Raw genomic sequence first — 13,904 nt, forward strand, 5'->3', positions numbered from 1 at the left:
CTTGCTTGACAATCAGTTGATAGTTTTCATAACAGACATAAAGGTCTTTGAAGGGTGTCCCTTGCTGAATATCACTCTGATAGCAATACCAACACTGACTCCCAGAAAGGCTCAGACGTTCCTTGGCAAGGTGCTCTTTAGGTCCAAACATTTTGGCATGCCTGGGCCTCACTGAATGAAGAGGAATTGTCTTGGACTGCATGTAATATATATGTTATAGCTAATATATAAGTAACAAAACTCCTTTTATTTTTTACTAAAACATTTTGAAAAGGAGAACAACAAAACAAAACTAGTGGGATATTTGACCTTGGTTTTGTGAAACTAATGCATCAAAATCTGGTTCAATGGAAGTGATTGCAATTCTTAGTGAGTTCTCAAGGTGTTCGTCAAAGATTTTTGATGAAATTTTGCTCTTCCTGTACTTCAGCCTTGACAACAGTTGTTGACAAATGTACATACTGCCAGAAAGTGATGGCATGAATAAGGTATGATTGTGAAGCGAGAGATATTTTTCTCTGGTAGGGTGGGTCTGATAACAGTTTACTAAAGAGACATGGTCAAATTTTTGAGTTGAATATCTGATTACAACTCTACATTCCATTTAAAAATTTGCCGGCAATGTATGTCAACTGAAAATGGAGTCACGCATATACAAAAAATTGATGGTTTTTTTTGCAATCTTGAAATCTATTCTCAAATTCTGTTATCAAAAAGGAAAGCATGGCTGCATATTCACTGTTCACAGAACTGTGTTCAACCAATGTATCAAAATACATAACATTTGCCAGAACTTGAGCTTGTCAGCATTTAATATTCATTTCAAACTCTGTTACAGTTTGAAACATACCACAGATAAGTTGATTTTCATCTCGAAGATGCATGTTTAACTAATTTAAATGAGTGGTCAAATCCACCAAAAAAACATATTGCAAATTATTTTATACTTTTTGTAATCTTTTTGAGACTTTGAAAATTATAAAATTTGTCAGCACCGCACAGGTAGTCTAGATATTTCTTCCTCAGTGAACGTGTTAACTTACTAAATCATCTTACAAAATAACACAAGCTGTAGTTTAATGATTAAATAAAAAAAACATACATATCTGCACGTACAAAAAGCACATGTCCTCCTGGGTACACACACATGCGGGTAGGTTGAAATATTATTATCAGCAATCACAGTGTTTTACTTACCAAGTGGCACAAGCACACATAATACACAATACATGCGGATTTTGACACATTTGTCTGTGCGTGGTGGGTGCAAGAGGCAGAGATAGTCCCGTGCTGCACCCTCTCCTTCACAGTGTTCTGTTGTTGCCCATGCTGTCCATGCTTGAGCTATGCACGATTCACTCTTGAAATATCTTGGTAAAAATCACACAATTGTTAAAATTTTACTATCTTCTAGGGCCACATTAATAGCTGTCCAGATCTGCATGCAGTCTGTGGACCATAGGTTGGACATGCCTGCTTTAGGGTATGATTTAAACTGTGTGAAGCTTCCCCTACTGACATTCTTCAAGAATTGCCAACCTGAATCTGATGGGTGTTAGAGCCAAAAGAAAAACATGCTTCCATGCTGTACTGCAGACTCTCCCACAACTGCAAGCAGGCAAAGTCTTAGCTACTCAAGAGACTGAAAATAAACTAGGGAGCTGTTTTGAAATTTAAAACACTGTCAAAGCATGAAGAGGTATTTCCACTCACACAGGCATCAAGGCTCCTAGTTCATTTACTTCATTTTCTAAGTCCTGGATGGAAGTTATCATTACAGTTCTGTCATTTCACCCCACTGTACACAAGAGACAAAAAGGTCATTTTTGTCCCACATTTTTTAATCCCCCACTCTGTGTTCATTTTCTTATTTTATGTCACCTTGTGACCTTTTAAAAGGTACGGAAAAAATTCTGAGGATGCTCATTCAAATAAATTTTTAAAGGAAAGTCTTTGTGCCACTGATCATCACCCTTTGGGCTTGGCCCTTCAGCAGTTTTCACTCCACTTTGCTCTGCTCATATGGCCTGTATATCAATAGTTTCTCTATAAGGATCTTTTTGGAGACAGTGTCCAAGGCCTTACTAAATGAAGTCCAGGAAGACAATACCCAGTGCTTTCTCCTCATCTACTAGGCCAGTCATTTCATCATACAAATTTATCAGAAAGGTCAAACTTGACTTCCCTTTGGTTACTCCTGAAAGACACCTTCTTGTCTTTCACGTGCCTGAAAATGGTTTCCAGGATTACCTGCTCCACCAGTTTTCCAGGGGCTGAGTTGAATCTGACTGAGCTGTAGTTTACTGGGAACTCCTTCTCATCCTTCTTGAAGACAGGAGTGACATATGCTTTCCTTCTATCTTTGAGCACTTCAACACATCACCATTATCAACCAAGGATTATCAAGAGTGGTCTCACCGTGACATCTGCCAGGTCCATCAGCACTCATAGGTGCATCTCATCAGGGCCTGTTATGTATGTCCAGTGTACTTAAGTATTCTCTGATCTAATCTTCCCCAAAAAGGATACATATTCCTTGCTCCAGCCTTCCCTTGGACTCAGGCCTGGGATTGACCAAAGCCAGTCTTGCTGGTAAAGACTGAGGCAAAGAAGGCATTCAGTACCTCAGTAATTTCCATGTCATATATAATCAGGTGCACTGTCTCCTTCAGCAGTGGGCTCCTATTCTACATTTTGTCATTGATGTACTTATAGAAACCCCCCTTGTTTTCTTTGACATCCCTGGTCGGATTCAGTTCCAGTTGGATTTTGGCTTCCCTGGATGCACACACAGTATCTCTGTATTCTTCCTTGGTTACCCATCCATGCTTCTACCCTCTGTATACTTTCTCTTTGTGTTTTGAGTTTGGCCTGGAGCCTCTAGTTCATCCACTCAGGCCTCCTAGCATTTTTGCCTGACTTCCTGTTCATTTGGACAGACCTCTCTTGACTTTAGAGGAGGTTATTACTGAATATCTGGCAGGTTTTTTGGATCACTCTTCCTTCAAGGGCTTCATCCCATGAGATCCTACCAAGATGATCTTTGAAGAGGCTGAAGTCTGCTCTCCTAAGTCCGGTGCTGTGATTTTGTTTTTTGACCTGCACCCTCTTCTCAGGAACTCCACTATCTCAGTGTAACTGTGGTGAAGTCTGCCTTCAACCTTCACATCCCAAATGAGCCCTTTCTTGTTTGTACGTATACAGTCCAGCAGAGCACCTGTCCTCATCTGCTCCTCTATCACTTACATTAGGAAACTATCATCAGTGCTCTTCAGGAACTCCTGAAATCTTTATGCCCTGCTGTATTGTCCTTCCAACAGGTATGGGGCATGGTTAAAGACCTCTGTGATTACCAGGGCTTGCCAATGGCATATTACTTCTAGCTGACTGTAGGCCTCATTCACTTGTTCTTTCTAGTCAGGTGGCCAGATTGTCTGTAGTGGCAGTCTGTAGTGGCAGACGTCAACTACAATGTCACCCATACTGGTTTGCTCTTTAAAGCTTGTGTTACTCACATCTTGTGTTGGTTCTTTATCCATTCCCAGGCAGAGCTCCAGGCACTCCAGCTCCTCTGTCACATCAAGGGCAGCTCTACGTCATTTTCCTGGTCAACAGGAGAGGTCCCAGAAGACTGGAGACTTGTCAGTGTGACACCCATCTACAAGAAGGGTCATAAGGAGGATCCAGGGAACTACAGGCCTGTCAGCCTGACCTCGGTGCCAGGAAAGGTTATGGAGCAGATTGTCCTGAGGGAGATCACGCAGCATTTGCAGGACAACCAGGGGCATGGGTTCGTGAAGGGCAGGTCCTGCTTGACCAACCTGATCTCGTTCTATGAAGGAGTGACCCGCCTGATGGATGAGGGAAAGGCTGTTGATGTGATCTACCTAGACTTCGGCAAAGCCTTCAATACTGTCTAATGGTATTCTCCTGGAGAAGCTGGCAGCCCGTGGCTTGGACAGGTACACTCTTTGCTGGGTAAGGAGCTGGCGGGAGGGCTGGGCCCAGACAGTGGTGGTGAATGGAGTTAAATCCAGCTGGCAACTGATCATGAGTGGTGTTCCCCAGGGGTCGGTTCTGGAGCCTGTCCTCTTCAATACCTTTATTGATGACCTGGATGAGGGCACTGAGAGCACCCTCAGTAAGTTTGCAGACAACACCAAGCTGGCAGGAAGTGTCCATCTGCCTGGGGATAGCAAGGCCCTACAGAGAGATCTGGACAGGCTGGATCTCTGGGCTGAGGCCAGTGGGATGAGGTTCAGTAAGGCCAAGTACTGGGTCCTGCACTTTGGCCACAATAACCCCAGGCAACACTACAGGCTTGGGGCAGAGTGGCTGGAAGGTTGTGTGGAGGAAACGGACCTGGGGGTATTGTTCGATGCTCGGCTGAGCATGAGCCAGCAGTGTGCCCAGGTGGCCAAGAAGGCCAATGGCATCCTGGCTTGTATCAGAAATAGTGTTGCCAGTAGGAGTAGGGAAGTCATTGTCCCTCCGTACTCAGCCCTGGTGAGGCCGCACCTTGAGTACTGTGTCCAGTTTTGAGCCCCTCACTGCAAGAAAGACATTGAGGCCCTGGAGCATGTTCAGAGGAGGGCGACAAAGCTGGTGAGGGGTCTGGAGCACAGGCCTTATGAGGAGCAGCTGAGGGAGCTGGGATTGTTCAGTCTGGAGAGGAGGAGGCTCAGGGGAGACCTTATTGCTCTCTATAACTACCTGAAGGGAGGTTGTAGTGAGCTGGGGGTCGGCCTCTTCTCTCATGTAACTAGTGACAGGATGAGGGGGAATGGCCTCAAGTTGCACCGGGGGAGATTCAGGCTGGACATTAGGAAATACTACTTTTGTGAAAGAGTGGTCAGGTGCTGGAATGGGCTGCCCAGGGAGGTGGTTGAGTCACCCTCCCTGGAGGTGTTCAAGAAACATTTAGATATAGTGTTGAGAGACATGGTTTAGTGGGGCTATTGGTGGTAGGTGGATGGTTGGACTGGATGACCTTGTTGGTCTTTTCCAACCTTGCTAGTTCTATGAATCTATGATTCTATTATTTTCGCAGCCTGTCCTTCCGAAACAGTCTGCATCCATCCATTGGAACACTCTAGTCATATGAGGTAAACAACCATGTGTCTGTGATCCCTGTGAGACTGTAGCTGTGCAATTGAACATGTCTCTAATTGCTCGTGTTTATTCCCCATGCTGCATATATTATTGAGCAGGCTCTTCATGGTGGCACCTTATGTCCTGATTTATTAGAAATGGTCTATAGGGATTTTTATCCTCCAGTGGGGTCCCCTAGTAGAAGAAACCAAAGCCCTGTTGTAAACAGCAGCTCTGCAACCAGTTGTTGATGCAGTCCCGTCCTCCTCCTCACACCATTTCTCCTCTCTGGTTGGACTGGAGGATCACCAAGTCCTTGACCATCACCTCAGAAGGAACAGATGATGCATTGTTTTTATAAAAAAAGAACTCCTAGACATTTCTAAGAATTATTTTCAGGGTTCTCTTTCTTAATTCATAGATCCATAGCACATAACAACATCATCTGAACACTACAAGTTGGGGAAATGTCAAGCTAACACATACAGTTTTAGTTGCTCATAATTTGACCGAACTGTAATGGCTTGGACTGAAATTCATAATTTTTGTGTGAAAAGTTCAGCAGAAGATACTCAACTCTGAAAATAAGGAGAGGTTAAAATACTTTGCTTTCTCTCATTTTAATTTGATTTAAGGCTTGTCTTTGTAAGTTACAGTGACTCCATGTTTTTGAATGGAAAGTTGAAATTAGCTGTGTTAGAGGTATTTGTTTTGTATTTTCTATATGAGAGGAAAACAAAGTCCACTGGACTATTAGCAATCAAATTTCTCCAGGTAATTGCCTTTTGAAAAAACACTTTTGGCACATGGTCAATAGCAATTTGTGGAGTCGAGCCGGAAAATTACCTGAAGCTTCTGTCTGGAGGTGCACTGAGTATGCTGTTTGAATTCTATGTCCATGCAGGATCACTATAGGACACTCTTGTGGGTCATCCACAGCTGAGCAGGTCATCCTTGAATTTCAGTTCCTGTGCGTCACTGTGGTAGCAGTCGCCAGTTTTTGGGGCTAGAATACTATCCATTTTACATGCCTCCTGATGCCCAGATTACAAGAAAAGCAGAAGGTGGCTGGGGAGCATGGGATCCAGGGAGTGCAAGAACAGGGCTTGCCAGGGACTGAAACATCCAGGATGATGTTTGTCAGCAGGAGATGAAATACCAAGGCAGCAGCCAAGAGAAAACAGTGGCTGAGAGAGCAGAGAGAAAGGACTTGCAGCAAACAAAAAGAGATGGAGGAGCTAAGGAAGAGTAATAAGGAGTGAAGGTGAGGAGTTGATGGTGAATAAGTCAGGAAAGAAGAAGGAGCACCCTTCTCACAGCTCAGGATGCTGCGGTTCATTTACCACCTTGGAGCAGTCCACCGACCTTGTTTAGAGCCCTTGTGCTTTGCCTGCTGTTGCTCCAGCTCCTGAGGTAGAAGGTTTCTGAGCTGAAGCGCTGAGGAGCCAGACTGCTTCTCATGCATGACAGTCAGAGTGGCTGTGTGGGACAAAAGTGCTATTCCAGTATGTTCAGGTTTTACTCTCAGAAGGAAACTGAAACACATTTTACAAAAGACACTGAAGCTGCAAAGTTACACAAGGAAAAGTTAAGAAATACTAGAACTGAGATTACTTTTAAGCTTGAAGTTCAGCCCCCCTATGTGTAGGGATAATTATACATTTCTTAATTAGACAATCACATCTTCCTCTTCTCACAGAATCTTGCCTTTTTCAGCAAATGAGCTGCCTTTCAGCAATCCCTTTCAGCCTCCTCACTCAATGTGCAGATCAAGCTATTACTTAATGCATATTATATAACCCTTAGAATAGATGCAGAATTACTCATTCCTTTCTTTGGGATCCTGCGGGGCTTTTACTGCTGTGTATCCATGGTTCACAAGAATTAATGAATCCATTTTAACCACCATTCTGGAGATGGGGAACCGAGGAGAAAAGAGACTACTGCTACTGTTCTCAAATATCTGCTGATTCTGAGTAGTTGCTTGAGCACATATGCATTTCTTTTCCAAGTAACTTGCTGTTTCTACAGTTCGGGTGGGACATGAAACACCCACGTGAGACTGGGACATGTGGCACAGGAACAGAGGAGTTTCATACCTTCAGATGGAGGCTAGGCAAGATACCCTGAAGCGCAAGTGTCATTACACACTGAATGACGTGTATTGTTTACACAAAGCAGAGTTTTGGCTGCACCTGGAAGCATGCAGGCTGAGGAGAGCAGGGAAGCCCCTAGGTATGCTGAGGAAAGGTTGTTTATATCCTGACTCCAGGGAAGGTTGCTTTTGCATATCCTGAGTGAGAGATGTCTTGCTGCCATGCCTATGTGGAAGCCTGCCCTCCTTGTAGACTTGGGCTTTGAACCCCACCTTTTCTCTTGCTCTTTCACACTGTTGAGCATAGGTCATCATTCATTGTGTCCAGTGAGTTTCTCTCCCCAGGTTACTGATTCTTCCATGCTCCATGTGGGCATCTCTGGGAACTGTACTCCATCTTTTGGATCCTCCAGGTACCCGCATTGGATTGTGAAGCTCTTGAAAATACTTTATGATTTTTATGACCAATATTACATTTTACCACAGGGCTCTCTTTCACGATTGAAGGACTGGAGTCCTATGATAACCTGAAAATCTGTGTTTGCATTCCTTTGTACAGAACTTGCTTACTCCATCCTAGCTGTGGAAAAGGTACTGCTTTTACTGCTTAAACATAAATAATAAAAGAGCAAAAAAATCATTTCTTTACAAAATTCGTGATTTTAAACCAACCTGCATGATTTTTGAGCTCTGGGAATTTATAGTAGTGTAACATAAGAATTCTAGATCAGATAGAAGGTGATATTTGATCATTTGTGGAGATGAATAACATTTTCTGCTTATAAAGTAGCTTTTTAGGGGCCTTGGTTTCTACTGAGGAGTCTAAGAGGAAAACGAGAGTTCTGAAGATTTTGCCTAGTATGTGGTATATAGATTGAGCTAACAAGTTTTGTAATTAGCGAATGCAGTGTGAAATGAAGCTGAAATATCTGCAGATATAAAATAACTTCTATAATGTATTTCTTGGAAAAAAATAGGTACTTTCAATAAAGTGGAAAGGTTTTGTTTCAACAGTTGCACTAAGTAACATTTAAATACAGCATATCCAAATGATTTCATGAACAGAAATTATTTTCTGCAATACAAAAAAAATTGATTTTTTTTTTAATAGTAAACAGTATTGTTCTGGGGACATGTTTCAAAAAATGCAGAAATTAAGAAATACCCCTTTTTCTTCCAGGTTTGGAGAAGAAAGACATTTAAAGTTGAAGAATTGACTTTAAAGTGGAAAACATCCATCTTCCCAGTTCTAGTTGGAAATGTGAGAGAATTCTTGTGTTTAGATCATGAATTTGAACCACAGATTTGAGATAGAATTTGTCCTACAGTATGCTCTTACACACATGCTAGCCTAATTGGGACCTTAGGTTCACTGCAGCTGGTACCTGTGTTGATGCTGTCCTAACACTGGTAGTACAATGATCTGCCACAGGCCGGTCATTTGAACTCTTCTCTTTACCTTCCGTATTGAAAATTTAAGGCTATGGCATTCATACAACAACAACAACAAAAAATTAAAATGCGCATTAAAATGCAAAGTTTGGTCCACTGAGTCTGGAAGAATGCACTTGTGATTAAACCTGAAGTGTATGGTTGGATCTAAAATGTATAGGATTGATTTACTGATCTTAATTATTTTTACATCACAATTTTCTGTAATCAACAGATACTTCTCAAATAACATCTTTAATATTGGTTTGAAGTCAGTCTGTTGACGTTTTACAAAATCCAGCCACTTTGGCTTTGGGGTATCTAGGTGCTTTTTTTTGGGGGGGGGGAGAGAGGGGTGATGGTTGTTATTGTTTTATTTGTTTGTTATTAAAGACTTCTATTAAGAAAAAATACCTCACACTGACTTTATTGGAAAGTATTGATAGCCTGTAAGTCCTTTAATCTAGAAGGAATCATGACAGTTTATAGATTAAGTATCTGCAGGACACAGCAGACAAAGGCAAAAATGCTGCTCCACCAACCTGTGTCCAGAATGCTTTATAGTACTGATGTAAGAGAAAAGCAAGGGATATCTAAAGAATGTTCCACATTAAAGCTATGTAAGTCTCTCTTGGAAAGTATAACAAAGTTTCAGTGATAGGAAGGTAACAGACTCCAGTAGTCATTTTCCCTTGATCTTCATGTCATCCTGTAAGAACCCCCAAGCCACTGTGAGAAACTTGATACTGAATGTGGGACTTTTTTTTTCCAGTAGACAATTCATCAGAGAATGCAGTGAAATTAGATTGCATTCATGAATATCTTTACCCAAAATAAAATTAACGAAGTACTTAAAAATGTTAAAGAATTCATTTGAATGTGCTTAATGACTGAGTTGGTAGTCTACATACCATTACACTGCTTCAGCATGGCAAATGAAGAACAGTTCGTCACAAAACAGCCCATAGCTTCACACTGTACCAGGAAGTGTTGGATCAAAGGGCTGATGTGTTCTACTAGAAGATGTGCTTCAAATTTGGTAGCAGTATCTGAGAATTATTGCCTATAAATAATTTTGGATACTTCCAGATGGAGGGACTTAAATGGGCTGTTAGTGTTTCCATCAGGACTTGTGTGTTACAAAATGCAGAAAAGCTTATCAGCAAAATCATGTTGACTGTTTGGATATCTCTGAAATACCAAGAACCTGACTGCAGGCCAGAGTTGAAAGACATGCACTTGAGAAAAAGCTGCTGCCTCTAGAGAATAAGAATTTCTTTGCTAAGAGATCAGGGATCAGACCAATGGTCAGCAAAGACTGTGGAAAATTCTCTGTTGACAGACTGACATTTAAAAAACTTTGATCAGTTCCTAAGTCTGTCAAAAACTGGGTAGTTGACAAGGCTAAAATATAATACTGTACTGCCATGCCAGTATGCCTTTTAATGAAGAAACTGAGGAAGGAATTTAGTGCAAGCTTGCTAGAGTTGTTCTCAGGCTCACTCGGTGCCTGGAAAGCCTCTGTTGACCCATTGCCCTCACTCAGCTTCCATGTTTTGTACTATCCTTCAGAAGAGGGCCCAGCTCAATGCAGAGGCTTATATTCCGGGATAATTCATACCCTTCTCTACAGCGGAGTATTTTCAAACCATGTTGAAAAAAGTGCAAGCATTAGTGTCCACGGACTAATGAAGCCAATTTGTTAAATTTCCAGCAGTAGAACTTTTAAAGCCAACTGAACTGCGCGTACATCCACCGAACCTTCCTGCGTGTCTTAGGCATCTTTCTAGGCTACTAAGTGGTAGCTAACACAGGGAAAGCCTATTCCCCTACCTGTAACCTCCTGCATCTTATCCTCACCGCAGACACAGAACCCATCCTTTCCTTCTGCCCTACCTAAACCTGCATTGGCTTCCTCCTCCATTCCTTTTCTCTGGATGCTCCCTTTTATCACTGATCTGGCCAAGGCTTCATGCAATGTCATATGATTAATGTTACCTAAAGTGAATGCAATGTCATACGATTAATGTTACCTAAAGTGAATGCACAATAGAACATGTTTTCCTAACTGAGTATTAAGTATATCTGGAAGGTCTTTATCAAGGCGAGGAATCTGTTCACTCAAGCACTGAATTGTGTAGTGACAGTTATGCTGGTTTGTTTCCATATATTTTTTTATTTACCATTTTAAAAACACTGGATGAATGCCAGCTGTTGGCTCCATACCAAGGAACAAGGTGTCTACAGGTTTGAACTCTGTGATTCTCCTCTAGTCAGGGGCTGCTCTTCAGAGACAACTTTTCTTCTCTTTCTCTGAGCCAGATCCCAGTAACGATAAAAAGTATGCAAGTATCCTTTCAAATAAGTCCTTGAAAAGGAACTCAGCTCTTAGCAAGAATATTTGGCATCTATGGAACTTTTAAGAGGCTTGAAAACTGTAGTGGTTTTCTTATTTTTGTATAATCTCAGTGTTTTATGTTTGTTCACATTTTGAAAATAAACATTTCACAGTAATTTCTACCTGCCAAAATCCTTTTCTGCCACCAGTAATTCAGTATCTGTGCTGAAAAGCTAACAGTGAATCAAAGTGATTTAAGTGGGAAAGGAAGACAAACCTTCTAAGTGCAGCAGAAATGATGTTTGTTTTAAAATGTGTAGCTCTTACATACGTAGAGCAAAAGAGAAATATGTTTATTTAAGGGCCAACAATGAGTCTTTCAGTCATAGCCAATAGATGGCAGTAAAAGTCGAGGAATAACAAAGATTGAACCTGTAATCTAGAAACAGCTTGTGGATTCTCATTTCTATTCAGGGATTTTACTGGTGTCCTGGTGCACTATTCTGTTTTCAGTTAGATCCAATGCATGGTTTCTTGGAGAGCTGATTTTCCTTATGGCTTGTGTCTTTCTCCTTAGGTTCTTTTGATGCATGGGAAATATCAACATATCTGTACAATACATTTAACAGTTTAGCTCCACAGACAAGACTCCCTGTAGAAATGTTGCAAGCACAATGACCAGCTTATAGATAGAATCGCCCACAAACTGCTGAAACTCAGCTTCCCCTCAGAGGCCCAGTAACTAGTAGGTATGATCCATCAACTGAACAACAGCTCATGGAGAAAGTGAAAACTACAGCCTGCTGACATACAGATAGCCAGTGGAAGCGACTGGGAGCCCATTTGTCCACAGTAATGTCTGGTCAGCGTTTGGATTAGCAAATTGAGTATAGCAAAGAAAAATAATCCCAGGACCTTAAACAAGTGCAGTGGTCAAAGCCCAGGCTGTGCATTTTATACAAAGCAAAGCCTTGTGCAGCAGAATACTGCATAGGCATGCATTGTGTGAACTGAATGAAACACTCAGCATTGTAGTTTGTGCTAGTTACGATGTCACTCTGCAATAGCTGAGCACTTCCCACCTGAGCATTAAGGGACATAGCAAGAGGTGTGAAACATAGGAATATAAACCTGGAGGGAATCCTGGGTCCCTGATGTTCTACTCTGACTTTGCAGGAATTCTCACCACGTTATATCTCTGGGAGATATAACACATTCCATGCTTAAACTAGTTTGTTTCCCTTCTCCTCCCCCCAGTAATGTCCTTTAATTATCACCTGTAGTGTTTCATACTTCTGTCATACTTCCACTCCAGCTATAACATATAATTATATAATATGCTTATACAATATAGAAAATACAGAATTAATGACATCTAAATCTGAATAATAAGATGTGCAGTTCAGATTGAAAGCAGTTTGACATTTTTTCACAGAAAATGTCTTGTGATAAGAGAAAAATTAATTCAAAGTTTGTCAAAATATGAACATTTTTTGGCAGGTAAAACTTTTCAGACAAACTTTTCTGATGAAAATAAAAGCATTCATTCCACAGAAGAGTTTTCTCAGGGGAAAGCCATTCAATCACAAGCTATATATAATACAGGAAATAGCATCCTTTGTTCAATCACCAGCTACCACAAAGAATACTGAGTTTTCTATAGTGGTCTTGTCCCTGCTGTGAGTGAGAGATTCCTCATGTCCATAGCCCTGCAAGGGTTTGAATTAAACCTACCTTACACACACTGTGGGATGCTGAATTTAATTTAATGGCTTCTGCCCAAAATCCAGAGGGATACATGTTCTCTGAAGACACTTCCACAAGACACTTTGGTAAGTACCAATTTGTTTGAATTTCTCCTTGAAATGTACTATTTATTGTTCCTTTTCCTTTCCTTTTCAGAACCATCTCCATTTTAAAGCACAGAAAAATTTATAGGGGAGGAAGGTAATCTAGTTCAACTCCCTGCTTAAAATGGGGCTAACTTCAAAGTTTGATCAAGTCGCATAGATTTTCTTGAAGAGCTAAGAAATCTAATAAAATGTAACTAAGTGTAACTAAGACATCTGAAAAGCTCATTGAATGGCAAGGAAATTGTAGAGTCATTTATTCTAGGCAGAACTGAAGGCATTCAGTGACACACCATTATTAACGCATTACTTGTTCCCATTTCAGCCTCTGCAAAGAACCAGTATAAACTGCACACAATTCCCCTTCCTGTTTTGTTTAAACAGGACTATCAGTTTGCATCAGGCTTATTATGAGTTAGAGCGTGTACAGCAGTAATGCACTGAGACACCCAGACAGATCTTTATTGATGGTAGTGACTTCTTTATTGTTTAATGCCTTGACAGCTGTTAGCAAGTTCTGTTCACTGCCTAGTGAGGAGGTGGCTTTGTCTTGCCAGGTGTCTTTCTGCTGTTAAATCTGGAAGTCAGTAGTCCTCTAGAGGAGTTTTAAAACTGAATACCAGATTAAGGTATGAATCCTAGGGGAACTCTTGTGGAGTTGAGTTACACCTACCCGAGGGTGCTGAGGGGGCTAGTAGAGGTGATTGCCAAGCCGCTATCCACCATCCGTGTTCCTGGTCAACTGGAGAGGTCCTTGAGGATTGGAGGCTTGCCACTGCGACTCTCATCTACGAGACGGGTCATAAGGAGTATCTGCGGAAGTACAGGCCTGTCAGACTGACCTTGGTGTTAGGAAAGGGTATGGAACAGATCATCTTGAGTGACATCACATGGCATGTGCAGGACAACTGGAGGATCAGGCCCAGCCAGCAGGGGGTGATGAAAGGTAGGTCCTGCTTGACCAACCTCATCTCCTTCTGTGATCCAATGACCCATGTCAACGGTTTGCAGGCCAGTTTGGTCCAGTTCCGTGACTAATGGGGAGGGGTGGCCCATGGATCCATGCCCCAGGAAAGGGGAAAGGGGAAAAGGGGAAGGG

At 41.7% G+C, this 13,904-nt stretch overlaps 1 long non-coding RNA gene across 1 annotated transcript in view; it reads left to right on the top strand.

Moving 5' to 3' along the window:
* The window catches only part of LOC110397950, a 12,039-nt gene extending 990 nt beyond the window's left edge, over positions 1 to 11,049 (top strand). The window contains exons 2-4 of the long non-coding RNA XR_002438109.1: positions 3,546 to 3,962; positions 7,673 to 7,777; positions 8,367 to 11,049. This is a non-coding gene — a long non-coding RNA (uncharacterized LOC110397950). The remainder of the gene's footprint in view (positions 1 to 3,545; positions 3,963 to 7,672; positions 7,778 to 8,366) is intronic.

The sequence above is a fragment of the Numida meleagris genome, chromosome 1 (genome assembly GCF_002078875.1).
Source record: "Numida meleagris isolate 19003 breed g44 Domestic line chromosome 1, NumMel1.0, whole genome shotgun sequence".
NCBI classification, from domain to species: Eukaryota; Metazoa; Chordata; class Aves; order Galliformes; family Numididae; genus Numida; species Numida meleagris.